Source organism: Eschrichtius robustus, chromosome 20 (genome assembly GCF_028021215.1).
Source record: "Eschrichtius robustus isolate mEscRob2 chromosome 20, mEscRob2.pri, whole genome shotgun sequence".
Classification (NCBI taxonomy): domain Eukaryota; kingdom Metazoa; phylum Chordata; class Mammalia; order Artiodactyla; family Eschrichtiidae; genus Eschrichtius; species Eschrichtius robustus.
In genome coordinates, this window is record NC_090843.1 from 27,088,717 (window position 1) to 27,115,358 (window position 26,642).

A 26,642-nucleotide genomic window follows, 5' to 3' on the forward strand; every position below is an offset into this window, starting at 1 on the left:
ACCAACAGATCTAGGGGCCCTCTCAGGACCACCCAAATGTGACAAATCTGTGGGCTAGTGGGATCCTGGGACACATTTCCGGGAATGCAGTGCTCCCCTTTCTCAGTTCCTTATCACGCACATGGGAGGAAGGGAAGAAAGGAAGGAGGGAGAATATTGGCCCCAGGGTATGTGCCTCTATCCTGCTCTCAGCCCTTTGGGGCTCTGACCATTATTGACAGCACATTCCCAACCTGTCAGCCTTTTTTCCCCACAAGGCTCTGGGACTCCCAAGGGGAATTGGACATACCCTTTCATGCCCCATTACTAGGCGGCAGATCCCAGAGATAAGGGGGATAGACTTTACTAGGAACTTTCCTTCCAACCCTGTGATTGTTCTCAGGGTCTCTGTTTCATGCTTTGGAAACTCTGGGTATATTCTTCAAATTCTGGTTGGGAAAGCTAGGGAGCTGGAACGCATGCTGGTCAGCTCTGCCCCACTTGGCCGTCTCACCCACAGTTCAGAGTGGGAAATGGGTCCAACCACCTGCCTCTGGGTTCTTGGGTAGTCAGAGCCAGGGCAAGTTCACATTCTGCTTGGGTCTGCATTGTGCAGTGGATGGGGGCACTGAGGAGGTGTGGTACCTAGGGTGCAAGGACAAGAATGACCCTTGATTTCTTTCATCCTCCTCAGCGGCTTTGAAGCCCCTGGATGGAGCACTGATAGACCAGAGCATTACTCCATAAAGGCTTGTCTCCCATCATGTTGGTTATTCTGTATCTGTTCTGAACAATCAACAAATGTTTGTTGAGTAACTGCTGGGTGCCCATGAAGGGGCAGTTGTTTTAGCTGAACACAAAGAAGGGATTGATCAATTTTGACTGAGGGATATTAGAGAGAGCTTTCCAGAGGTAATGATTTTGTTTCCTTTTTTTGTTGGGCTTTGGTGTTTCTCAAGGAATTCTTGTTGTAAAAAATGGAAAAGAATTTCCAGGTAGAAGGAACAGCTTGAATAGAGGCATGGGCTTTTTCAGAGGAGGAAGTACAGGCTTGGTGGCTAAGGCCAGACCATGCAGGCCCCTGTATGTCATGCAAGGGAGTCAGGCTTTTTTCTTTGGTGATAGGGAGCCAGGCAAGGGTTTTAAGTGAGAGAGTAAGCAAGGTTGGCTCTGTTTTTGAGAAGATGCTGTCACTAGGGGCCTTCCCTAGGCTGAATGTTTGTGTCCTGCCCAAAACTCATATGTTGAAAGCGAATCCCCATTGTGATGGTATTTGAAAGTGGGGCCTTTGGGAGATAATTAGGTAATCTCATGAAAGGGATTAGTGCCCTTATAAAAGAGATCCCAGAAAGTTCCCTTGTCCCGTCAGCCATGTGAGGACACAGTAAGAAGACTGCTGTCTATGAACCAGAAAGTGAGTTCTCATCAGGACCTGACCATACTGACACCCTGATATAGAACTTTCAGCCTCCAGAACTGTGAGAAATAAATTTCTGATGTTTATAAGCCGCCCAGTTTGTGGCACTTTGTTATAGCAGCCTGAACTGAATAAGACAGTGGCTGTGTTGGCAATGGCTTGTACAGAAGAGACAAGAAAGAGAGGATCACTTCTGCATCCATCACAGTTTTCTGGATGACCTGTGATGACTCTTTTTTAGTATGGCTTTTTGAAGAAGTTAGAGTTATATCTTTGAAATGAACCAACAAACCAGCCAACTAACCTCCTCTTCTCCACCCCACCCCAATTTCATAAGGATTCTATATGGCCAAGATTTTACTCCACTTGGTGCTTGTTAAAGGATTAAGGATTAAAAAACAAGCTTCTAATTACCTCTGGGATTCCTTGGCTAGACTAAATGTGGGTCGTGGACAGATGTGGAAACTTCCTGAAGTTTTTCAGAAGTAACAGGGAAATGGGTTGATGATTATTTCCCTTTGCTATAAGAACAGGATCAGAGGAAAGAGCTTTGGGGTCAGACATTTTGGATCCTGAATTTAAATCCCAGCTCTGCTACTTACTAGCAAATTGCTCCTAGATATGTTTCTTTGTCTTTCTGACCCTCAGTTTACCTAACTGAGAAATGGAGATAATAATATCTAACCCAGAGGATGAAGTGACAGGTGTGTCTACGGTACCTCCTGGGGGTGTTGTGTAGGAACTCTCCATCATGGACCACGTCTGTTGATGGGGAGCAGGGATTCTGCCAGCATGACTTCTCTGTGTGTGGCATCTCTTGGGAGTGGCTCTAGGCCTGGCCTTCCAGGCCTACCTCCCAGTCCCTGTTCCTCCAGTGCATGTGACTGAGCATCCATGACAAGCCAGGCGCGGAAAGAAGAGCGGGGACAACTCGGTGTGTGAGAGCCAGTGTCCGCCCTCGGGGAGCTCACAGGTTTGTACCACAGCAGGATGGGTTTTCTCTCTGAATTCTGTTTCTCCTGGTTGATTGCTAGCACTCCTTGTTCCTCCTGAGTGGGAACTGCTTAAGGGGAACTGTACTGCTAGGGGCAGCATCCCTGGGGGCATGCAGGCAGCAGGGGGTTAAGAACCAGCCAAGAGACACACGGTTGATCACCTGTGGACCCAGGGGGATTCAGCTACTCAAGAAAGCCTCTCTTTCTTGTCTCTTCTGTACAATCCATTGCCAACAGAGCCACTGTCTTATTCGGTTCAGGCTGCTATAACAAAGTGCCACAGACTGGGTGGTTCCTAGTCTCTCCAATTGTGGATTCCCTATCCCTCCGCTTTTCATTGTCCATAACTTTTTTTTTTTTTTTAATTTTTTATTTATTATGTTTATTTTTGGCTGTGTCGGGTCTTCGTTTCTGTGTGAGGGCTTTCTCCACTTGCGGCGAGTGGGGGCCACTCTTCATCGCGGTGCGCGGGCCTCTCACTATCGCGGCCTCTCTTGTTGCGGAGCAGAGGCTCCAGACGCTCAGGCTCAATAGTTGTGGCTCACGGGCCCAGTTGCTCCGCGGCATGTGGGATCTTCCCAGACCAGGGCTCGAACCCGTGTCCCCTGCATTGGCAGGCAGATTCTCAACCACTGCGCCACCAGGGAAGCCCCTGTCCATAACTTTTTAAAATTGAAGTATAATTGGTATGTAACATTATATTAATTTTCAGGTATATCAAATAATGATTCAGTATTTGTATATATTGCAATCTGATCACAGGAAGTCTAGTTAACATCTGTCACCATAAATAGTTAAAACTTTTTTTATGTGTGTGATGAGAACTTTTAAGATCTACTCTGAGCGACTTTCAAATATGCCATACAGTATTATTAACTACATCATCCATCCCTGTGACTTATTATTTATTTTATACCTGGAAGTTTGTACCTTTTGACCAGCTTCACCCATTTCACCCACCTTGTGCCTCTGGCAACCACCAATCTGTTCTCTGTAAATATCAGCTTGGCTTTGTTATTTATTTATTAAATTTTTTTTTTTTTTAAGATTCCACATATAAGTAAGATCATACTGTATTTGTCTTTCTCTGTCTGACTTATTTTACTTAACATAATGCCCTCGAGATCCATCCGTATTGTGGCAAATGGAAAGATTTCCTTCTTTTTTAATGGCTGAATAATATTACATGGCATATTTCTACCACATTTTCTTTATCCATTCATCTATTGATGGACACTTAGGTTGTTTCCATATCTTGGCTATTGTAAATAATGCTGCAGTGAACATGGGGGTGCAGATATCTTTTTGTTTTCTTTGGATAAATACCCAGAATTGGAACTGCTAGACTACATGGTAATTCTATATTTTAATGTAAAAAATAACATGCATAGTTTAATATTCTTCTCCTAAAAGTGCATCTTGTTCTCTGCCTGTTCATCCATCCATTATAATAAAGGCTAACACATGAAGGTTTTCCATGTGCCGGGCACTGTGCTGAGTAGTTCAGAGTTAAGTCCTCATAGTCACATTGTGAGGGAAATACCACTATTATCCCTGTTTTTAAGATGAGAAAATGAGATATACAGAGGTTAAGTAACTTGCCCAGAGCCAGCCAGGAGCCCCTACAGCCTGGTGCCAGAGCCTAAGCCCTGAGCCACTAGAAGCCAGGCTGCTTCTCTATCTGTAGGTGACACAGAGAGTTAGCTGCCTGCAGTGACTTGCCCCAAGTACTAACACTGGCTATTTCTGAGTGGTTTGGTTTGGGGTGATTTGCGACAGTCTTTTAAAAAGTCTTCAGTAGTGTTTTAGTTTTTAAATGATGTGCATGTATCATTTTGATAATAATGAAATATAAGATTTGCAGATAATTCCCAAAGCATATGATTTACAGGAGGCTAAGTAGGAAGCAGGGATTTGGCTTTTTTTGGTCAGGCAAAGGAAAGGGCTTTGAGAGGCAGTGTGAGGAAGCAACTTTGGTCTTAACTATCATCTTCCTATGCTTTTTGGAAGCTGTTTGTAGTCGAATGTGTCTTCTTGATGCCTACCAGGGACACTGCACAGCCTCATGCTTTCTCTGCCACAAGATGGCAATCATGGCACATGATGGACCAGCCTATAGCTTCCACAAGGGAACACTTGAGCATCTGTCTCCCAACTACAGAGACCCTTCCCCAGTGTACAGTGGGAGGAAGGGGCTTTTAAAGGGGGACTGCAAAGGCAGCACCCCCTGTTGACCCAAACCCCAGGCAGTCATATTCAGATGCTTCCATTCCCAGTAACCCACAGCCCTCCCCAGAACAGGGCTGCACTATCCATTTTGCTTTCTGATGAAACAGACATAGAGACAAAATGACACAGAGGTTTCCCGATGCAAAATAAGCGCCGGCGAGCCTGGAGAATGGGTTATTTGTGATCTGTTATTTGAATGAGTTATTTATCCTGTGACTTGTGTAGATTCTTTTTGCTCCTTGGAGAGGGATTGGTGCTAGCCTTTCAGGGATAGAGGCTACAAAGCAAGTCCCAGGACAGGAAGTTGGCAGCCTTCACTGGGGTCTTTCCAGGTGAGTGGCTGTGTAGGACAGCTTCAACTGAGGCCCAGCTTTAGGTCCAATCCCCAGGAAGGAAGACTGCCATGAACAAGATGGGCTCTTGTTCCTGTGGTGAAAATGAGGAGGTGCACAGTGACTGGAGGGGGGGAATTTGGAGTGGGACCACTGCATTTCTACTGCCTGAGATGCCCAATAGGAACTGGATTCAGGTGTGGGAAATGGGGGCAGGACTCCTGTATCAGGTAACACTAGCTGCTATAACAGATGCGACTTCAAATCTCAGAGGCTTAACACAATAGAAGTTCATTTCCTCTTCGTGGAATGTTCAAAATGGGTGATTCCGTGACCAGGCTCCTTCTACCTTGTGGTGCTGCCGTTTTCAGTGCGTGTCTTCTAAGGACCCTGAAGAGTAGGGGAAAGAGCATGGAAGAGCGTACATGGGAAGCTTTATGGGCCAGGCCAGCGCGGGTGGAGGTATCGCTCCTATCTCCATTCCATTGGCCAGAAATGCATCTCACAGCCATGCCTAACAACAAAGGGGCCTGGGAGATGTGGCCTAGTGTGCTCAGGGGGATGAGGAAGTGGGTTTTGTGTGTGATGAGACAGTCTCTGCCTAAGGCTCATTATTGAAATAATTGACTATAGAGTTTATCCCAAAGAAATAATCAGATTTGCACACATGGATATTTGTGCACGAAGATGCTCACTACTCTGTTATTATAAAAGTAAATATTTAGAATCAATTTAAATATTTAGCAATAAGGCATTAAAGTATTTATGATCTTTTCACACAAAGGAATTCTATGCTGCCACTAAAAGCTGTGCTGTAGAGTGATGCGTTTTGGCCCCATAGTCATCACAGTGCTTTAATAAGGAGTAATCCTAGGAAGCCCCAGGACCCAGGTGAGTCAAGAATAAAATGCAATCGGGCATTATCCATTTCATTAGGTTATTTTTAAAAGGGTAAGATTCAGGCAATTCACTTATTTTTGATGTACAGATAATTGGGTGTTTACCTGGTTTTAGCATATGATGTATAGTTGTTGGTTTTGTGTATTTGTTTACTTGTTTTTCAAGAGAAAGCCTTGTTCTTAGCTTGGGAACAGTCATATCTCTTGTGTTTCATGTTTTACCTAGGTCATAAATAAAGGTGATACTGTAAAAAATAAAAGTATAACACTAAACTAAGCTACTTAAAAGTTTTTGAGTGACTAGGGAAAAAAAAATAAAATGCAATCAGGCTTTATCTATTTCATTTAAATGTTCTACCACTTAAGAGTCATATACAAAATATTTAAATGTAACTCTTTGAAATATTTCCTCTGTAGTTTTAGGAACATATTTCTTCAAAAGCAAAATTTACAGTTGGATTTTACTGCAAACTTTGTAGAAGACTTTCATTTGCTCTTTTCTCCCTCGTTCAATGTCTGACCTTTCCCCTCCCCCTAACCCCTCTGACCCCCCAGCCCCGAAGCCTCACAGGGCAGGGACTGTGTCAGGTTTGCTTACTGCTCTATACACAGTGTGGGCTGATAGTAGGCATTTGCTAAATATTTATTGACTAAAGTTGACTTGAATGTGATGACGTTAAAGGATAAAACAACTTGAGTGAAAAAAGCAAGTAAAAACCCTGAACATTTAATACGATGCCAGCTATGTAAAAAGAAGTTCATAGAGGTGTATAAAAAGACTGCACGAGAACAAACCAGCATAATAGCATTGTGTCGTGTTCTTTTATTCAGAATTTTCTCTATTTTCCATTTTTTACGGCAACTTATTTGCATAATCATTCACATCTATCATTTGCATAGTCAAGATTAAAAGAAACAGTTGTTCTTAAGAAAGGTTGCGTAGGGACTAGGACTGCAGCTCCTGGCAGTGATGGATGAGATGTGCGGAGCTACTTAAATCACTTATGCTCAGACCCTTAGTCTGGGAGCTGGGGCAGAGCCCAGCCTGGGGGTGAGGAGCTGGGACGCATGGAGGTGGGGGACACTTCTCTCCTGTGTATTCATTCATCCTGAGACCTTCTTGACATCCCCTCTTGAAGCGTGAGCATGTCTCTCATCTGTGCTGAGTAGTGTTTAGCCTCCAGGGAGAGGGATGGCTGGGGGGAGGTGTCATCCCAGGCTCGGCAGCTGGTACTGTATCCCTTCTGAGAGCTTCCTCACTGTCCTAGGGTTGCCAGATAACATACAGGATGCCCAGTTAAATTTAAATTTCTGATAAAGAGTGAATCATTTTTTAGCACAATTATGTCCTAAATATCATACCTATCATATAACTCTACGGAGCTCAAGAGCCTTGTTTTGGTGAAATGCCTGCTTTGTAAGAAGTGAGGGAGTTGTATAAGCACCATCATAGTCAGGCCCCGAAGCCCTGACTTCCTCTGCCCACCTCCTTTCCCTCTTCCCAACCTCTGCCTTCCTCTTCCAGGACTGCCAGAGGCAGTATCCAAATCCAGGGCTGCATTGCCAGCCTGAGGGTATATTACTGCAGGATGTATCCCCTGGAAAATCCCTTCTGGGGCAAGTCAGACCCTGCCGACTCCTCTGGGTGCCTTTTCTGAGCTCCCTGCTTCGGCAGCCCCTTTCTTTGGGAGACTCTGCCCCTTTCTGGGTTGCCAGCTCCCAGGTCTCTCTTTCCTCAGGTTCTCAACAAGTTTGCAAGACTCCCAGCTTCTCCCGGAAAGCAGCATGCTGCCTTTTTAAGGTTTTCTCAAGACCGCCCACTTTTTTTAGGTGAACAGACTTGTATAAAGATGACAAGCATTTTCATTGTAATGCATTTCCTAGACCTTTAAAAACATTTGCAAAAGCTGTCCTGTGGTGTGCTGGCACGGAATGGGGCATAGCAAGGGAGTGAGGGAGGGGAGAGGGTTTGTGGAGGGGGACAGAAGCAAGGGAGAAACAATTCCAGTCTGAGAAGCCAGGGGTGGAGCTGCGGGCTGGGCCCGAGCCCTGAAAGCCTTCAAACTCTGAAGAATAGGAAGCTCTTGAATCCATGGTGAGGAGACAGAAGCAGACAACAGGGTAATCTTGCCAGCAAATGAGGCAAACAGGGGTTCAGAGCAGAACATGGGAGGGTCTGACTTGACTCCAGCAGATGGTGCCTCTGCAAGGGCAGCTGTGAGCCCTCCTTCCAGGGCTGCCAGGTTACTGGGTGTAACTGGGAACAAGGCCTGCTCTGTCCTAGGCCCCTGTCTCTAACACTCGTCAAATACAAACCAAATAGTTCTTTTTGGTTGCTTGTTGTTTCTGAAAAGCAGATCTTCAGAGGAAGGTGTGAATAGATCATTCATGAATGGAATATTCCATTTTTCAAAACATTAGGTCAAACAAGTAAAATTTCCAATAGTTCTCTGCTTTGGATCTACAAAAACAGCAAGTTACATGTCATGATCATAAAACTACACACATACACCGATACACACATGCACATAAACATGTACTGTCAGGTACAGATAGACTTTTATTACCAGGGGTTGGCAAATAGGCTCAGAAAGGCCAGCCCTGACACAGTAACTGACATTATGACAGGATGTCTCCTGGAGTTTTTCTCAGGACTTTAAATTGAATTGAACAAGTTTACACAATCTCCAGTGCCTTCTTCTGGAGAAACTATGTTGCTTCTGGTTTTTCCAGCCTTGGTGGAGTGTGCCCCTCTAGTCTGTCCCAGGAATCCAGGGCATAGTCTTGCTGGGGTCAAGTTCTCTTGGCCACAAAGCCCACAGTAGTTTTGGAAATGTCAGCCACACCTTGAATTATTTTGTGTATTGCTACTGTCAACTTACATATTAGCTGTAACTGTCTGGGGGGGGGGCACCTAAACTTTCTGGTTGTCCAAAGACCTCCTGGATTTGGTGCTTCTTAATCATTGTCCTATGCCTGTGACCTTGTGACCCCCTAAGATGTACATGGGTGAGAAGGAAAACAGTAAGAGACTAGATGTCCTTGAAAATGTGGCAGGATGTGAAAACCCCAACCACGATGGTAAAGCAGCATCAGGGCCTTTGCCAGTTAAAACAGCAGGAGGCACAAAGTTTCAATGAGACTGATTATAGAATGACCGGGAAAAGTCCAGAAATCTGGGTAGGAGAGTGTTTGGTCTATGAATATTCATGTGGAATGCAGTCTGCTGTGATGGGGTGATAGCTTCTTTAATTATCCTACCACAGTCCCTTCGTTTGCTAGCTGTGTGACCTTGGGCAAGTTACTTACGTCCTCTCAGCCTATTTCCACGTCTGTAAAATTGAGAGAACAATTCTTCCCTAATGGGATGGCAGTGAGCATCTGATGAAGAAAGGTAAGTGGAAGCATGTTATAAACTGTTCAACCTGTATGTCACTGTCATGTGTGATGAACAGTGAGAATTCTTTTCCTGGAGGGCAGTTAAGGGAGGGAAGAGGTAGTTTCTCTGAGACTTTGAGAATCAGACCATCAGGGAGTGATCCCAGTAGCCTAGGGAGGAAGAATGGACTGCAATTCTGGGTGGATGGACAGGAAGGAAGCAGGGTTGCTAGGGAACCAGCCTCAATCCTGCTGGGATGAAGGATACGATGCAGGATGCCAGATATTCATGATCAATTCAGGCTCTTTGGAGCTGCCAGAGACTGAGAGTTCCCCCTGTACTGCCAGGACCACGCGTAGCTTCAGCCTGCTATTCTCTCAGGGCTCTAGAAACACAGACACCCCAGGAGTATTTCCATTATAGACTATTCTCCCAGGGCTTAGAGACAGTATGTTGTGATGTATTGTTTCCCAAGCATTGATGACCATAAAACATTTTAGAAATCATAATGTAGCAATATACAGCAACAGCAGGTTGAACATAAATGTTCAGTAGTCAACACTGAAATCTAGAATATACATGTAAATATAGGACAAGGTACCTCATACAACCTGTGATAGATTCTCCTGCTATAAGCTTCCATGGGACCAGGTCAAAACACTTCCCTTGTCAAAACACTTACCTTCCTTGCAAGAAAAGAATCTTAAATAAAAGTGACAGAATGCAATTCAAACTAAATTAAGCCAAAAAGAAGAGAATTTCTTGGCTCTATCACTGGAAACATCAGTGGGGCAGCTACTTTTAGGACTCAGGGTCTCTCTCACTTGCAATTTCTTGGAGCAGTTATCTCCACTGATGGGCCAGGTGACCACCAGCATCCCATACTTACATCCTACTGCTTAGCAACACCAGTGGAAAGACAGGGACTTTCAGGATAGCAATGGCAGAAAAGTTCCAGGGAAATTCTGACTGGCTCACCTTTGGTCATGTGTCCATTTATGAGGGTATCCTGATTAACCTCTTGGAAGTGGGTAGAATGATCCTCCTTTCTGTATCACAAAGAATGCATTCCCTGTTGGAAAGGGGAGTTCTATTGCTAGAAGAAAGGAAGGAGTGGGTACTCGAGGACAAAAACAGCCCCCGCAGTACTTTAATGTTATAGCTTGTTAATTGTCCTCTCTGAGCTCTCCAAGGCAAGGACTGTGTCTTCCTCACCGTAGTATCCTCAGGGTAGTGCTTGGCACATAGTCAATGCTTAATATATATTTGTTAGAATTAATGAATAAATGAACAAATGAATAAGGTACTTCAGTAAATTAGTTGGCAAAATCTGCATCTTTAATGGGACTTCCTGGTCTTCATAGGTATAACATACTGTTTACTTTTATTAAAAAAAAATTGATTTCAGGGCTTCCCTGGTGGCGCAGTGGTTAGGAATCTGCCTGCTGATGCAGGGGACTCGGGTTCGAGCCCTGGTCTGGGAAGATCTCACATGCCGCGGAGCAACTAGGCCCGTGAGCCACAACTACTGAGCCTGCGCGTCTGGAGCTTGTGCTCCGCAACAAGAGAGGCCGCGATAGTGAGAGGCCCGCGCACCGCGACGAGGAGTGGCCCCCGCTTGCCGCAACTGGAGAAAGCCCTCGCACAGAAACGAAGACCCAACACAGCCAAAAATAAATAAGTAAATAAATAAATAATAAAAATAAAGGAATTCCTTTAAAAAAAATTGATTTCAAATTTGCATAGTATAACATTAGCCATCTAAAAATGTACAATTCATTGGTATCTAGCGCATTCACAATGTTGTGCAGCCAGCACCTACATCAAGTTCCAAAACGTCTTCATCATCCCAAAAGAAAACCCATACTTATTAAGCAGTCACTCCCCATTAATCCCTCCCCCAGCCCCTGGTAAGCACCAATCTGCTTTCTGTCTCTATGGATTTACCTATTCTGGATATTCTTAATGAAAACAACTAAACAAATTTGTGGGGTATTTTTTAATAGTTACCAAACAAACTAAAGAAAAAAAGTTATTTCTGATATTGGCGCAAACAACACAGACCAGCTTGATCCAGTTTAACTGAGAAAAGGGGGATTACCGATCCACCTGAATTCCTTCCGGAAGTCAAGCCCAGTCAGAGGGTCTGGTGCCAGAAGACTGGTCGGAAGACTTGCCAGAACTCTGTCTTCCATTTCTGCTTCTTCCTACCCATCAGTTGCTTCTTTCTCTGCTTAGGTGGGTTCTCTGCTTTTCAGAGCCTGTGTCAGAAGATGCCCTCTCCCCAAACACCCGGTTAATATCCCTTCTGTTCTCACCACATTCAGAGGCTCTGGATCCACTTCCTAATTTCTGGGAAGGGAAATCAACTGGTCCAGCTTGGACAAGGTGTCCTCACGGTCCCATTAACTACTGAGGATCTCAGAACAGAGCCATCCCCTAAGCTGATGGAGGGGCAGATGGTGACATGGATCCAAGTTCTCTGGGGGGAGGGACAGGAGCTACTCAAGGCTGGGGCTTCTCATCTGGAGAACTGCCTGTTGCTTATAAGCCAAAGGGCTGCTCTGGCCTCCCTGAGCATGGCTGTAATTGATTTTGCTTTAGAGGATTTCATGGCCCTTCTTGAGATAATAAAAAGGACTAACATAGAATTCCCCCAAACAAAATCAATTGCTTTCCCTTTTGACCAGCACACAGAGGCAGTGTGTTGTTCCTCTGAGCGAGCAGACTCCTGAAGCATGGAGCCCAGGGCCCGGGGGAGGAAGGCTGCCTGGTTTGAAAGGCCTTCCTGCCAGTATGAGGCAGGTTTCATGTGGCATTCTGGATCACAGGGGTCTGAGTTGCATGCCCCTCCTAGACCTTTGCTCTATTTCTTGGTCCAGGAGGTTTTCCTCTTTTCCTGATGGGAGTCTTTGAAGTTGGCTGGCTTCCTAGTGCCAGAGGAGGAAAGGCTATGCACCTGGGGCTCAGGCATGATGGTGACAGGTAAAGATGGGGACTCCCAGCTCGTCCATTCATAAAAGGCACATTCTGGGCAGCAGTCAGGAGAATGGCTCCCATATCTTCAGGTGGGCAGTAGTAAGCACCTAGCTGTGACAGGTTCCACTGACACCTAGGCAGAAAGAGTTCTTTGCTGTAAGAGCAAAGACCAGGTGCCTAGCAGCTTACCTGGAACCATAATTCCAAAATCCAGGTGAGCTCCAGCCTTCAGACCAACTCAACTGAGTGCTTCGATCGACTCCCCAGCTTGAGGAAGGAGAATGAGCATGCTCTTTGGAGCTGGGCAAAACTCTTTGCATTCTGACGCTGCTTCTTACCAGTTATGTGACCTCGGACAACACAATCTCAGCTTCCTGGTCTATAAAATGAGGTTAATAATGTATATCTTTTGTTTTATTGATATAAGAATCACAAGGCACAGAGCTTAGCTTGCTGGTACAAAGGAGTTATGTTTACCCTAAAGAAACAAAAACTGTTGAATATATTATCGCACAGTTGGTTAGGAACAACACCCACTGCTTTGGTTTATCCACTGTCTCTCTTTATCCGTGTCCTAGCTCGTACCTTAAATTGCTAACTGTCTCTGGGCAAGGGGCTTCAACTCTTTTGGCCTCAGTTTCTCATCTGAAAAATGAAGTTGTAAGATAAGATCATCTCCAAAATCCCTCCTGGTAAGGAAGCCCAGGTACATGTGGTCTTCTGGGAAAGGAGCATGAGTCCCCCAAAGCCTACAAGACTTGTAAGACCACTTACAAGACTGCTAGAAACAGAGGGTGGCTCCTTCTGTATCCAGTGGTGTGGAAAGACCTGAGCAGGGAGTGTTTGTGTACGAAGGAAAGAGGCTGCTCTACCATTTGATTTTGTGCTTTGCTATTACAGCTTGAAGTTGCCAGTCCAGGAAGACTTGTGAATTACAGTTTTTCAATACCAAGCGCCTCTTGAATATGATATCATAGATGACTATCTATCTGGCAATTTACAACTAGTACAGAGAACTATCATTTTATAATGACTTCTCTATGTGGTTTTGAAACAGAAAATCCAATACTGTGGATGACAGTAGACCAGAGGAGCCAGAGCAGCAGTACCACCATAATATGGCCATTTCTATGGACATCCACAAACTGTTGTTAGTAATACTCAAGAAATGGGTTTGGGTATTATGCAAGAGCTAATTTATTTGCTCATCCCTCGATGAAGTTCAGCCCAGAGTAGTCATGTGACACGATCAGCTATTTTTCTCGGGACCACAGGATGACTGCAGGTCTCTTGGAATGGACTGTGCATGGTGATGTGCCCAGGTGTGTGCTGAGTGATGGGTAATTCCAGGTGCTGGGTGAGAAGCCTGGACTGTGTAGGGGAGAGAACATTGGAGCTGGAGACAGAAATTCCCAGCCTCAGTCCTGGCATGTCTCCTTCTATGCTGCGTGGTTTTGGGCCAGTTGTTTCAACTCTGAGCTTCAGTTTCTTGGTCTATAACATAGGGAGATAGCCCTGTGTTCCCTCCCTCCCAGGTAAAATTTTCAGAAGGGGCATGTGAGATAACATATGTTAAAAATGCTTTGCAAAATGTAAAACACTACAGTTGATGCTAGAACAACAATATAGGAGAGATATTCTGCTTATTGCAACCACCGTTGCTTATTGATTACTATAGGTACTTGTCAGTGAGGTTCAGTCTTTGGGGTGAAAGAGGAGATTCAGGGAGGGCTTAGAGGGCACTAGGGTAAAGTTGTTTACTTTGTTACGCCATTTATACATGGTCACCCAGCTGAGAAGTGGTGGGGTCAGGCTTTGACCTTGCCTACACCCACGCAAACTCAAATTCCCCAATGATTTTTGAGCAATGCTCCGTGGAACCTTAGACTGTTTGTGGAGACTTCAGGGATTCTGCAAATGCCTGATTGTCACTGTTGTAGAAGCTGAGGATATAGCAGTGATATTATTACTTAATCTCCCAGTGACAGGTCTTGTACTGACTGGTGGAATTTGAATCCACATCCACCTCTGGCCCACATTCACTTCTGAATCCACAGCCCATGTCCTTGGTTATCTTGGTTATCTCCAAATACAAACATGCAGAAATGTCCATAAACATCATGCTTGGGAGAAGCCTCCAGACCTCTCTAATGGCACAGGGTTCCTCTCTTTCTCCCTTTCCTGGGGTTTGGTGGTCTACTGAGGAGCATTCGTTCGAAGTGCTGATCTAAGTTCCTTAGCCAGGCAACGTAGGGAGACAGCGGAGCACTAGCAGGACACTTGTCCTTGCAAAGTGCAAGAGTAATTAACATGGTGAGAGGGGGCGGGGGAGTAATTTGGATTTCATCACTTGGCAGCTTTGCCTCTTGAGAATACCTTATGGTTGGGAAATGAACCTTTAGGCTCACTGTAGCATTTTTCTTTGAATAAATGATAAACATCCATCATGTAATACATCTCTTGCAACATTTCAGCCTGTCACTAATGACCTTATTGGAAAGAACATTTGATTTAAGATTTAAACCTTTCATGACAACCTCTAAGCTTGGATACATACATTTGAAGTAAAATTAACATGATTTTAGCCTGTGGTCAAGTAGTAAATCCAAGACTTTTCTGGATTTAAGAATCAGCGTCTCCTTCCCCCACCTTCAGTTCTTTAAAACTAATGTGCTTAAATCAACCCCTACTGGGTCCTGAAAATATAGTTAGATGACTTCATCCATTTTTGACCAATTGATGGTATATTCTCTGAGGTGTCAAAAGAATTATTATCTAATTTTAGGAGTCAAGGTTGCAGCAGCAAGTGTCTGTTATTTTCTCTGAGAGCTGTACATCAGATTCTAAACTGATGGTCCCTATGGCTGAGATAATGATTTAAGTCTGGAGAAAAGACAGTGAATATTGTAGTGGCATCTGACAGCTTCCATAAAGCTGAAGAGATGTTGTTGCTTCTGTTAGACCTTTTATTTAACATACGTTTATCTGCAACACCTTAGTCCAAACATTTTTAACCTGTGATGGGAGAGATGTGGCCCTGACCTTGGCATCCTTTGCTTAGGATGTTCAAGTATGTGTACTACTTGTTTGCTAGCTAGGCCAATTTATGCATACAGGCACACTAATGCAGCATTTCTATGCTTTTAGGAAACTGCAGCATCTTCTGTGTTCCTACCAGCTCCTTGAAGAGGTCTCTGGCACTGAAGGGCAGTGGGTGTTGAGATGTCTTCCCTGAGGAAGAAAACTGGGTCCCTTACTGAAAAGGGGAAAAGGTGCCTACGCTTGCACCATGACATGCCAGGTTCTGTGCCAGGCCCTGCTGCAGGTGCTGGGCATAAACAGTAAACAAGACAGACGTGGACCCTGAGCTCTTGGTGGTGACATCCAGCAAGAGAAAACAGGTCAGTCAATAGGCAATTGTTAGAAAGTTGACAAACATTGAGAGAAGGAAGCATACATCCATAGGGATATATGGCAGGGGAAACTTACCTAGTCTGGAGTACATGGAGGCCCTCCTGGAAGAGGTAATATTTATGCAGGGGCTTGTGTGTGTCACCTGGAAGCATGGAGCATAGGCTATGAAGCATGGCTGGCTTCTGCTCACACCACCTTGGAGAGACTGTCATGGAACTCTTATCTAACCAACTCCTCTTCCCAGGGCTGTGGCCAGAATCACCCCCACCCCCATGAACCTTTCTAAAAAATTTATAGACCGCCCTTCCTCTTCCCTTATTAGATTCCTCTCCCAGGAGGTCCCCGTTTCCTCTTTGTACACAGATCACCTGTGGGATGGTCTCACAGACTCTTCAGATTTCCCAGATAGGCCTAAATTCTAGGGGCCCCTCAGCTTAGCCCTTCAGACTGGGGCCCTCATCCCAGATGGAGAAAGGACACATACCTGAGAGCTCAGAATGTTTTAAGAGTCAGGTTATGGGACATAGAAAAGACCAATATAAGCTCATCAGGGACCTAGGCTGGCCCTGAGCAGAGCCTTGGGGGTCCTTCGGGTCATGACCAGGCCTATGGACTGGCTGGACCTGAGAGATATGGTCAGAGCCGCATTTCCCCAGAGTTCTAGCAGGCTGAGCTTGGTCAGAGCGCAGATGCTCTGGCCAGGTGGTCCTTGGTAGTGAGGCTTTTGCTGAGTTTGGGGTGGTGCCTCTTCTCTGTAAAGAAGAATGAACCCAGCCCTTCAGAGTTAATCAGGAAATGTTTTCCCGAGTCAACCCAGGAGCTCCTTTGCATGTAGGCCATAGAAGGCCCCGCACTTTGCATCTCACTCTCGGGGAAGAGGGGATGTCTGTCCCAGGACCTCTCCCAAATTCGCTGTCTGCCTGGGTGCCTCCCCCACCTCCATTCTGCTTGGGCCCTGTTCCGGCTCCTTGCCCCTATTAGTCTGGCTCCTCCCTGGACTTCCAGTCATGCTTTTGTCCTGCAAACAGACACCAGGCCCCTCGCTCTGAATCCAGCCTACTCCCATGCCCAGCCCCTCCTGCTGAACACCCCGCCCTGAGCATGCACTGGGTCCTTGCACTAGAAAGCTTGGGACGGGCTCCTGGGGACCCCTCCTATCCCTCTAGCACAGGCATGTTGGTGGCAGGAACCCTAGGTGAAAGCAAGGACCTGCCGTGAAAACCGAGCCTGGCGTAGGAGGTGGGGGTGTGGGGCGTGGGAGGGAGCTTGGCCCGCAGAGGGTGTGGTGGCCAAGGACCAAGCCGCCGCGGAGCTCAGGCCCCATCCCCCGAGGGAGGCTCCACCAGGCGGCTGAGAGCCCCGCCCCGCCTCCCCCAGCCTTCCGGGCCTGGGAGGTGGCCGAGCCAAGTGGAGACTGGAACACCGACTGAGGAGCCGGCCAGAAGGGTCAGCCCTTGACCTTTCCCCTCCAGCGGGCTCTCCACACCCGCTTCTGCTCGGGGAGGATCACACCGGTTAGCGTGTACTGGGAGCAGGGCGTCTCCTTGACATGATTCTCCATCCCTCCCTTCCCTAATCCATCTCTCCATGGGTTCTTCCCCCCAGACACACGGGACCTGTTCACATCGCTTCAGCTGCCTCCGGCTTGGCCGAGTCACTGTCGTTGTCACTTCTCCCTAGACCGCCAGGACAGCCTCATACAAGTCTCGTCCTCACTGAGCCCTCTCACAGCTCCGGAGCGTCTTTTGGTCTTTTAAAAGTGGAAGTGTGCTCCTGCCACTTCTATGGAAAGCTTTTACGTTCATTTCACTTAGAATAAAATTTAAGATCCCCAACTGGGCCTGCGAGTCCCTTACAATCTGATCTTTGCTCACCTCGCCAGTGTCAACTCTGCCCTGGGCTGCAGACACCCTGGCCTTCAGTCAGATTTTTATTCTTGGCTTTTCTTTTTCTTTCCGGAGAAGCCTCCTCAATCTAAATTAGGGGCCACAATTACACTCTCTTTTACTACCCCCTCCTTTTCCTTCACTGTACTTACCATAATTTACAATAAGATACTAATTAGAATGATGATGTCTGACCTACTTGCCTGCACACGCTGTGAGGAAAGGGATGAGGATTGTTCTGTTCAATAGCCTTAAACAGAGCCTGGCGCACAGTAGTCACCATTATTTATTGGATGACAGACTGACTTAAAGAACGACACTCTACTCTGCCGTGCAATACGCTAGCCACTGGCCACGTGTGGTTACTTAAATTTAAATTAATTTAAATGAAATAAAATTAAAAATTCATTTCCTCAGACATTTCAAGTGCTCAGTAGCCACTTGTGGCTACTGGCTACTGTGTTGGACAGTGCAGACCGTTTCCACCACTGCAGAAAGTCTTATTGGGCTGTGTTGTTAGTAAGTATGAATATCGGTCCATTCACTGCATTCTTAGGTGGCTAAGAAATGTAATTTCACTTTTTATGGCTGATTTTACTTTCAATTTCAAGGCCCTGTTCTGCTGGGCGAGGGACACTTACCAGTCTATTTGAGGTCCCTCTCCCTTTTCCTGTGGTGGGACAAATTCTAGGAGACTTATGTCATGCCAAGGTCTCAGGCGGGGACTTAGTTCCAGCCACCCTGTTATTCCCAGGGCATCCTCCTCCTCATCCCAGCGTCAGCCCATGAAGGACAAGAGAGCTGAAAGTCTTATAATGAGAAGGAGCAACTCTGGCCTTCCCTCTCCCTCCTCTACTCCTTCTCATTCCCCAGAGGCATCCCTTTCAATTTTTAAAAGCTATTTCTCCAGGGTCATAAATAATATGTGTCTATGGCTCTCTTTTAATTTGTCCACTTCAGACATTCTCTGCTTAATTCCTGTTCTGGAAGAGGAGAATTTTTTTGTTTGTTTGTTCACCCGCTTCAACTCTTTCATCCTTTCAATTCGGTTATAGTATAGATTTTGACAATACAAAGTGTTTTATTATTATAATTGTACTATTATTTTTCACTATTGAATGCACTATGATCCTATGTCCTTTCTTGAACAACTCGTTTAAAAAGTTAATAATTGTGACATTTTATTTGTTTTCTTGTTTTCTTTGCATTTCTGGTTAAACCTTCTCACATCCTCCAATAATTGTGTATGACATTTTTTGGTACACATTTTCACATAGTCAAACCCTTTTTTCCCCCCCTCTGGATGTATTCCTCTGGGAGTTCTCTGTCCTCCTGTTCCCACCTGTCCCAGCTCGCCGGGCCATTATCCTGGGGTTCCCTTTATTTCTTGCCTGTGTTGGAAATTCTGTTTCCTCAACCCCATAGCTCTGTTTTTCATGATTTAGTCCTTCATGTTGGCTGGATACAGCTTCTAGCAGTTTCTTGAGATAAGGGTGTGTGGAGGTAAACTTTTTGAATCCAGGAATGTCTGAAAGTATCTTTATTATAGCCTCACACTTGATTGATAGTTTGGCCAGGCAGGGCAAGAATTTTAGACTGAAAGTAATTTTCAGTTAGAATGTTGTGTTGTGTCATTCTCTTCCAGCTTCCAGTATCGCTGCTGAGAAGTCCTGAACCAGCTCTTAGAGCAATTGATGAGAGAGAGAGAGAGAGAGAGAGAGAGAGAGACTGAGACCCAGATGGAAGCTGCAGTCTGTCTTTTATAACCCAATCTTGGAAGTAACTTAACATTGCTTCTGCTATGTTCTGTTGGTCACACAGACTGACCCTGGTACACGTGAGAGGAAATAATACAAATGTGTGAACAGTAGGCCCTGGGGATCCTTGAGGGCCATCATAGAGGCTGTCATAGGGTCTATTTGTTCTTGATACAGATTTTCAAGAAGTCTCCAATTTTCAGTGCCCCACCTTTCAGGGTGTCGTTTGCTTCCAGGACTTTTGACCTTTCTGCGGGCCTGCGAGCATGGACTGGTTTGTTTCTCAAAATCTCTCTCTGGGCGCTCAGCTATGACCTTTCTCTGCTGTGTCATTTTTCATTCCTCTTTCCTTTTCTGTTTCTGTGTGTCATGGTTTGATTTTACAGATAACCTGTAGTCTCATTAATGCGGAATTTCTGTTTCTGTATCTTGCTCTCCTTGTTATTTTGGGATGATTTTTGAGATGGGAAGGGGGTAGAAAGAGTTTTGCTTTCCCATTTTGGAATCAGAAGTCTTTCCAGGGAACCCCAGCTAGTCAGTCCAGTTTTGCCCTTCTTCATGTATCTTCTATGCCCTAAATCCACTTGGGACTTACGATTTTCAGTTCAAAAGCCAAGAATTGACTCACTTGCTTTCTGTATTTTGCTATGTGATTCCTTCCCTAAGATGGTTAGCATGGAAAGAATGCTGAGATTCATGGCTAGAGAAGGAAAAGGAAATGTATGGAGGTGGGACACCCTGGTAATTTATCAAAATATTATTCTGCTACAATAGATAAAGACTAGAAAAATTAAAGATCAGGAACACTGGAAGCAGGAGGAGTTGGGCACTTAGTCACGATGTGTGCTTCTAAGTTGAAAACAGCAACTACGAGAAAACTCCAACCTGAGTGTTGAAAATCAGGAAGAGGCAGCCTTGGCAGGTTAACTAGAGGAATTCTAAGAAACCTAGGCACACCAGCGTTTGATGACTCAGGCACAATCTAGCTAGAGAGATCATCTAGACAGTCCACTCACTTTACAAATGGGGAAGCTGAGGTCAGAGAAGGAAAGGGGCTTGACCAAGGTCACTGAATCAGTTAAGAGCAGAGATGGAGTCTTGAGCTTTGGTTTTAACTTTGGTGCTTTCATCATTGCACCATGAAGCCTTCTACATTTTTATGACATTCTCCTTTTTTAATTATTTGGGTAATGTTTTTGACAATTATCTATCCACCTCTGAAGCACAAGAACATTATTTTTACTGATATCCAGATGGCCTTTTCTCTGCCACCAGTCTTGGTAATGGCACTTCTGTGCAAGAAGTAAACATAGAAGTTCAGGAAGCGCAGTTTGAAGGGAAACAGTTGTCTTTACAGCAGGCCTTCGCAGAGCCTTTACTTTGTTTGCATGCACTATAACTCTTCAAGGAGATGTATAGTCAGTGTATTAGTTTGCTGGGGTTGCCATAATAAAACACCACACGCTGGGTGGCTTCAACAACAGAAATTAATTTTCTCACAGCTCTGGAGGCTGGAGTCTTAGGTATGTTTTCAGCAGGGTTGATTTCCTCTGAGGCCTCTCTCCTTGCCTTTTGGATGGTTACCTTCTTGTTGTATCTCTTCACATACTCTTTCTTCCATGTGTGCCTCCCTGGTGTCTCTCTGTAGGTGCAAATTTCCTCTTCTTATAAGGACACCCATCAGATTAGATTAGGGTCCACTCTAAAGGCCTCATTTAAACTTTTAAAAAAAAAATTTATTGGAGTATAGTTGATTTACAATGTTGTGTTAATTTCAGGTATACAGCAAAGTGATTCAGTTATACATGTACATATAATCATTCTTTTGAGCCTCATTTAAACTTAATCACCTCTTAAAACCCCTATCTCCAAATACAGTTCCACTCTGAGGTAACGAGGGTTAGGGTATCCACATATGAATTTGGGGGGGTGGGATAGAATTCAGCCCATAATAGTCAGTATTTCTCCATCTTAGTAGGTGGGGAAATCCTTGGCACTATTGAGGAATTTGTGGTTTAGGGAACAGTCTTTAGGAAATGGTGCTCTTGGGAAACAAAACAGGCCACAGCTGAGAAGGGATGACCCTGTATTATGTCCACAGTTTGATGTGACTGATATGATGAAAATCAAGAGTGTGTGGTGGTGAGTGTCTAGGGGAAGAGATGGAACTGGCTAAAAAGAACAGTTTTTGTTTTTGTTTTTTAAAGAATACAGGGTGGCACAAGCACACAGAATGAAAGGAAGGGCTCTGCAGCTGTGTCCCTGTTTCTCTATCTGTCTCTTGGTGTCTCTCTCATCTCTACCTCTCTCCACTTGGCTTTGTTTAATTTCATTCCCTTTTCCTGCAGAAGGACTTTCTCCATGATGCCCAAAGCAAGAGAGTATTTCTTGTCAGCTCCAGTGCAAAAAGACCCCCATGGTCCCAGCTTGGGTCACATTTGTTGAGGGATATTTGATTCTTTTATTGGCCACAGGTTGGGTATAATCCAGAAGTAGGGAATGAAAGAGTATGGGGAAAATCAAGATTACAGCTAGTGAAGAGAAGGTAGATAGAGCCTTATCATGTTACAGTGATAGTGAAGGAAGGATACAGTGGTCCAGCTCCATTGGGCATCCAGAATTGTTGGGGAAGAAAAATGTCTTCTAGCATCTATGTTGTATGAGTCAAGGCTTGTTCTTTTCAGTGATTATCAATCAAGTGCAGCCACAAGAGGAGACACAGGAGAGGCTCAGGAAAACAGTCTGTTATGTTCACAGGTCTTAGAAACAGGATGCATGGTACTCCATGGAGGGTCACGTGGAGAAGCACCAGCGTCGATCAGGAGGCAGAAGGGACTGGAGCAAGGTGAGAGCCTAGGCCACAGCCTTTTTTGGAGTTTCCATGGTAAAGGCAAAGCAGGGCAGGGTAAAGAGCTTAGAATTGGCTAGTTTAATAATTTTGGCAGGCTCCACGCTATAGAGGTGGTCTCTACTTGCTGCTCCCTGGCCCTGGAATGATTAAGGAAGAAGGATATTACCTCTTGGGATGTATAGGTCACATAGAGGAGGTATGGCTCTGGATTGGCTAGTTTATATACCAAAGGCATGTTCCTGCCTGAGTCCTTCACTATCTCTAAGAACTGGCTAGCTCAGACATAGGGTAGGCACCTGTAAGAGAGAAAATAAAAAAGACTACAAATTTCTGCGTAGCAGTCGAAAAAACTTTAGACGCCAAAGAGTGGCTCATTATGGAAGATTTGTGGCTGAGTTGTGGAGTCGATCAGCACTTCCTTCTTTAGGGGTTCCTGCCTTCAGAATCCCCCTGATTCCCTTCATGCTTAATGGCTTCCAATTTAGAGAACAACAATGCCTGTCTTTCTTTGTGTCTAAGAATAGATGGCCTTCATCATTCATCCATTCAACAGTTTTCTGAGAGCTGACTATGTCCCCAGCTCTGTGGGAGGTCCTGGGAATACAGTCCTTGCCCCTGGGGACATGCAGGCAAATGGTTGAGGGTGGATGAACCCAAGTGGTCCTTTTCAATGGGGTGTAGAGTAATTATTGGCCTTCTTCTTGGTCCTCATTGCCATTTTCAGACCATTACTCATGCATCCTTATGGGAAAAACTCTTCTCCTCCGAGGTTATCATCATCTGACCAATAAGGCCAACAAGGCTTTAGAGAGGAGGGGCCACTGTGGCTGGGCCTCAAAGGATGGGCATTTCTTCCAGCTGAAAAAGACAAGAGAGAGGATAAAGAAGAGCATTAGAGGCAGAGCAAAGAGCAGGTCAAATGTATCTTTAGAATTTTAGGCTTCTGGGTACAGCTCTCAGTTCCCTTAGTTTTCCACTGAGATTACCTCCTGGTCCAGAAAAATGCCCTCCTGGCCATCCCTTGGGAGAACATCTACTATTCTCAGCTTTCTCTACCTACTTTGCAGAGTTAAGTCTCCTAGTAGCCCTGTTTCTAGGAAATTTTGTCCTTGGAGGCAACAGAGAAAGAGATCAATGAGCTGCAGGGGTCCTTTTAGCACTGAGACCAATTTAAAGTGGGAAAGGTACAAGGATAAATGTCTGAGCGCAAACTGGGGTTCTTTTCTTCAATTGTGTTTGAATAGATGACTCATGGTCAAAGATTTCCCTGTAGAGAAGGTTGAGTCTTTTTTTTTTTTTTTTCTTTGCCAGTCCCAGAGGAAGTATAACTGACATGAAATTTGTTGGCTCACCTAATAGTTTAGCCCATTTACCAAAGCAGATCCTAAATTAAAAAAACAACAATAACACAGTTTCATATTTTTTGAGTTGTCTGGTGGTTAATCTCCCATAATTTCAGAAACACTGATGTGGTATGCAAGAGAAGAAGCCTTTGATTAGATTTAAACAGACATCTTGAATAGCATCTGAAATGGGAAAAGAAAGTAGTACTGCCCTTTGATTCTGCAAAAATAAAACCAATTTGCCTTGAAAAACTTATCTCAATTCCTTTCTCATTTCATATTTTCAAGTAAAATAGCATTAAATCCCAATCAGCCATTCAGTATACACTTGCCAAATATGTAGACTTAGACTTGGCTGAGAGTCAGATCTCCTCATGGCCAAGTTGTGTCAGGTGCTTTGATTTATAGGGAACTTCAGGAGCTGCTTGTGGTATCATCTTTTCCTACTCAGAAAATATGTCTTTTTTCTCCTCTCATAATTTAGACCTCTCTCTCTCATATCTATAGACAGCATATAACTGTTGAGAATGCAGAGCATGGCTAAAGATACTGAAATGCATAACATAAGGCAACATAAAAGGAATACATAAATTCAAAATATCTAAAATCAATGGTGACTCACAAAGTTCTAAATATTTATTTTTTGATATTTATTTTAACTTCCATTTCAATTTTGAGATCTCATAGAATATTTGGTTTCTTTTTACCACCATGAAGAAGATTTTTTTAAAACTGAGAATCCACTTTTGTGGTGCCCAAGCTCCAGTGATAAAGTCCTTTCCTAACTCGGTCACCTGGGGACTGAGATGTCAGAGTAGATAACTGTTAGAGAGAGGAAATGAGGTTTCGTCAGCTATTCTGTTGCCTCCAGAGCATGGTCAGATGGTCTTTATTGGATGGAAATGAAAATGTCTCTTTATTTATTTATTTTTTGGCACAAGAATTTGTCTAAAATAAGACCAGGAGGACCTCTATGCTGCGGCCTTGGCAAAGGGAAACACAGGGATAAATGTGTGTACATAGCTGGCTCACTGTACCCAGAACTTGTTCTCTGTATTCATAACCTGTGACTGCCCTTAAGGGACAGATTAAAATTCAAGGCATGCAGATCCTTGGCTGTTTGATTTCAGACACAAAATTGGAAACTGGCTGATAAACATATGCAGCACGCATCCTACTCCCACTGCCTCTGTTCTGTAAAGCTGGGCTCAGCACAGAGGCAGAACCCTGTCAACTCTGGCCTAGAAGGATCCCCTTTTTCCTCCCTGATGGGAAGGAGTCCCTTTGTTCCAATCACGAGTCTCCTAAACTACCTCCATTTCTCCAGTGTGTTTGAAACAAGGTCTAGAAAGAGCCAGATGGGAGCAATCTCACATTTATTTAGCTACCTTTGCATGGGTTGGGAGAAAGGGCAAAAGCTTACCTACACAGTGATGTCCCCACCTCTCTTTTGGGAGAACAGCCATGTGATCATGAAGCCCACACGTTCTTAGTGACAAATGATACCACTGATATTCCCTTGGCGTGGTGACTCCATCCCCCATGATTCTGGGATGTGGCTGAGGTCTTTCACGGATCAGAATCTCTCTCTTTCTCTGCCTGCCTTTTATTTTTATTTTTTCAAAACAGACAACTTTTTATTGAAGTATAGTTGATTTACAGTGTTGTGTTAGTTTCAGGTGTATAGCAAAGTGATTCAGAATATGTATATGTGTGTATATACATATATTTATATTTGATTTCAGACTCTTTTCCATTATAGGTTATTACAAGATATTGAATACAATTCTGTGCTATATAGTAGGTTCTTGTTGTTTTATCTATTTTATATGTAGTAGTATATAAAAGTGTATCTGTTAATCCCAAACTCTTAATTTATCCCCTTCTACTTCACCTTTGGTAACCATAAGTTTGTTTTCTATGTTTGTGAGTCTATTTCTGTTTTTCAAATAAGTTCACTTGTATCATTTTAAAAGATTCCACATATAAGTGAATCATATGATATTTGTCTTTGTCTGACTTACTTCACATAGTATGATAATCTCCAGGTCCATCCACGTCTCTTCAAATGACTCAACTTCGTTCCTTTTAATGGATGAGTAATATTCCATTGTATATATATATACCACATCTTCTTTACCCATTCACTTGTCGATGAACATTTAGGTTGCTTCCGTATCTTGGCTATTGTAAATAGTGCTGCAATGGACATTGGGGTGCATGTATTTTTTTGAATTACAGCTTTTGTCTTTTCTGGATATATGCCCAGGAGTGGGATTTCACTATCATATGGTAACTCTATTTTTAGCTTTTTAAGGGACTTCTATCCTGTTCTCCATAGTGGCTGCACTGATTTACATTCTCACCAACAGTGTAGGAGGGTTCCCTTTTCTCCACACCCTCTCCAGCATTTATTATTTGTAGACTTTTTAATGTTGAGTATTCTGACCAGTGTGAGGTGATACCTCATTGTATTTTCATTTCTCTAATAATTGGTGATGTTGAGCATCTTTTCATGTGCCTGTGGGCCATCTGTGTGTCTTCTTTGGAGAAATGTCTATTTAGGTCTCCTGCCCATTTTTGAATTGGGTTGTTTGTTTTTTTCATATTGAGCTGTATGAGCTGTTTGTATATTTTGGATATTAATCCCTTGGTGGTCACATTGTTTGCAAATGTTTTCTCCCATTCTGTAGCTTGTCTTTTTGTTTTGTTTATGGTTTCCTTTGCTGTGCAAAAGCTTTTAAGTTTAAGGTCCCATTTGTTTAATTTTGTTTTTATTTCCATTATTCTAGGAGACAGATCCAAAAAATCTTGCTGCAATATATGTCAAAGAATGTTCTGCCTAGGTTTTCCTCAAAGAGTTTTATAGTATTTGGTCTTACATTTAGGTCTTTAATCCACTTTGAGTTTATTTTTGTATATGATGTTAGAGAATGTTTTAATTTCATTCTTTTACATGTAGTTGTCCAGTTTTCCCAGCACAACTTACTGAAGAGACTGTCTTTTCTCCATTGTATATTTTTGCCTTCTTTTTCATAGGTTAACTGACCATAAGTGTGTGGGTTTATTTCTGGGTTTTTTATTCTGTTCCATTGATCTGTGTCTGTGTTTTTGCCAATACCATACTGGTTTGATTACCGTAGTGCTGTAGTATAGTCTGAAGTTAGGGAGCATGATTCCTT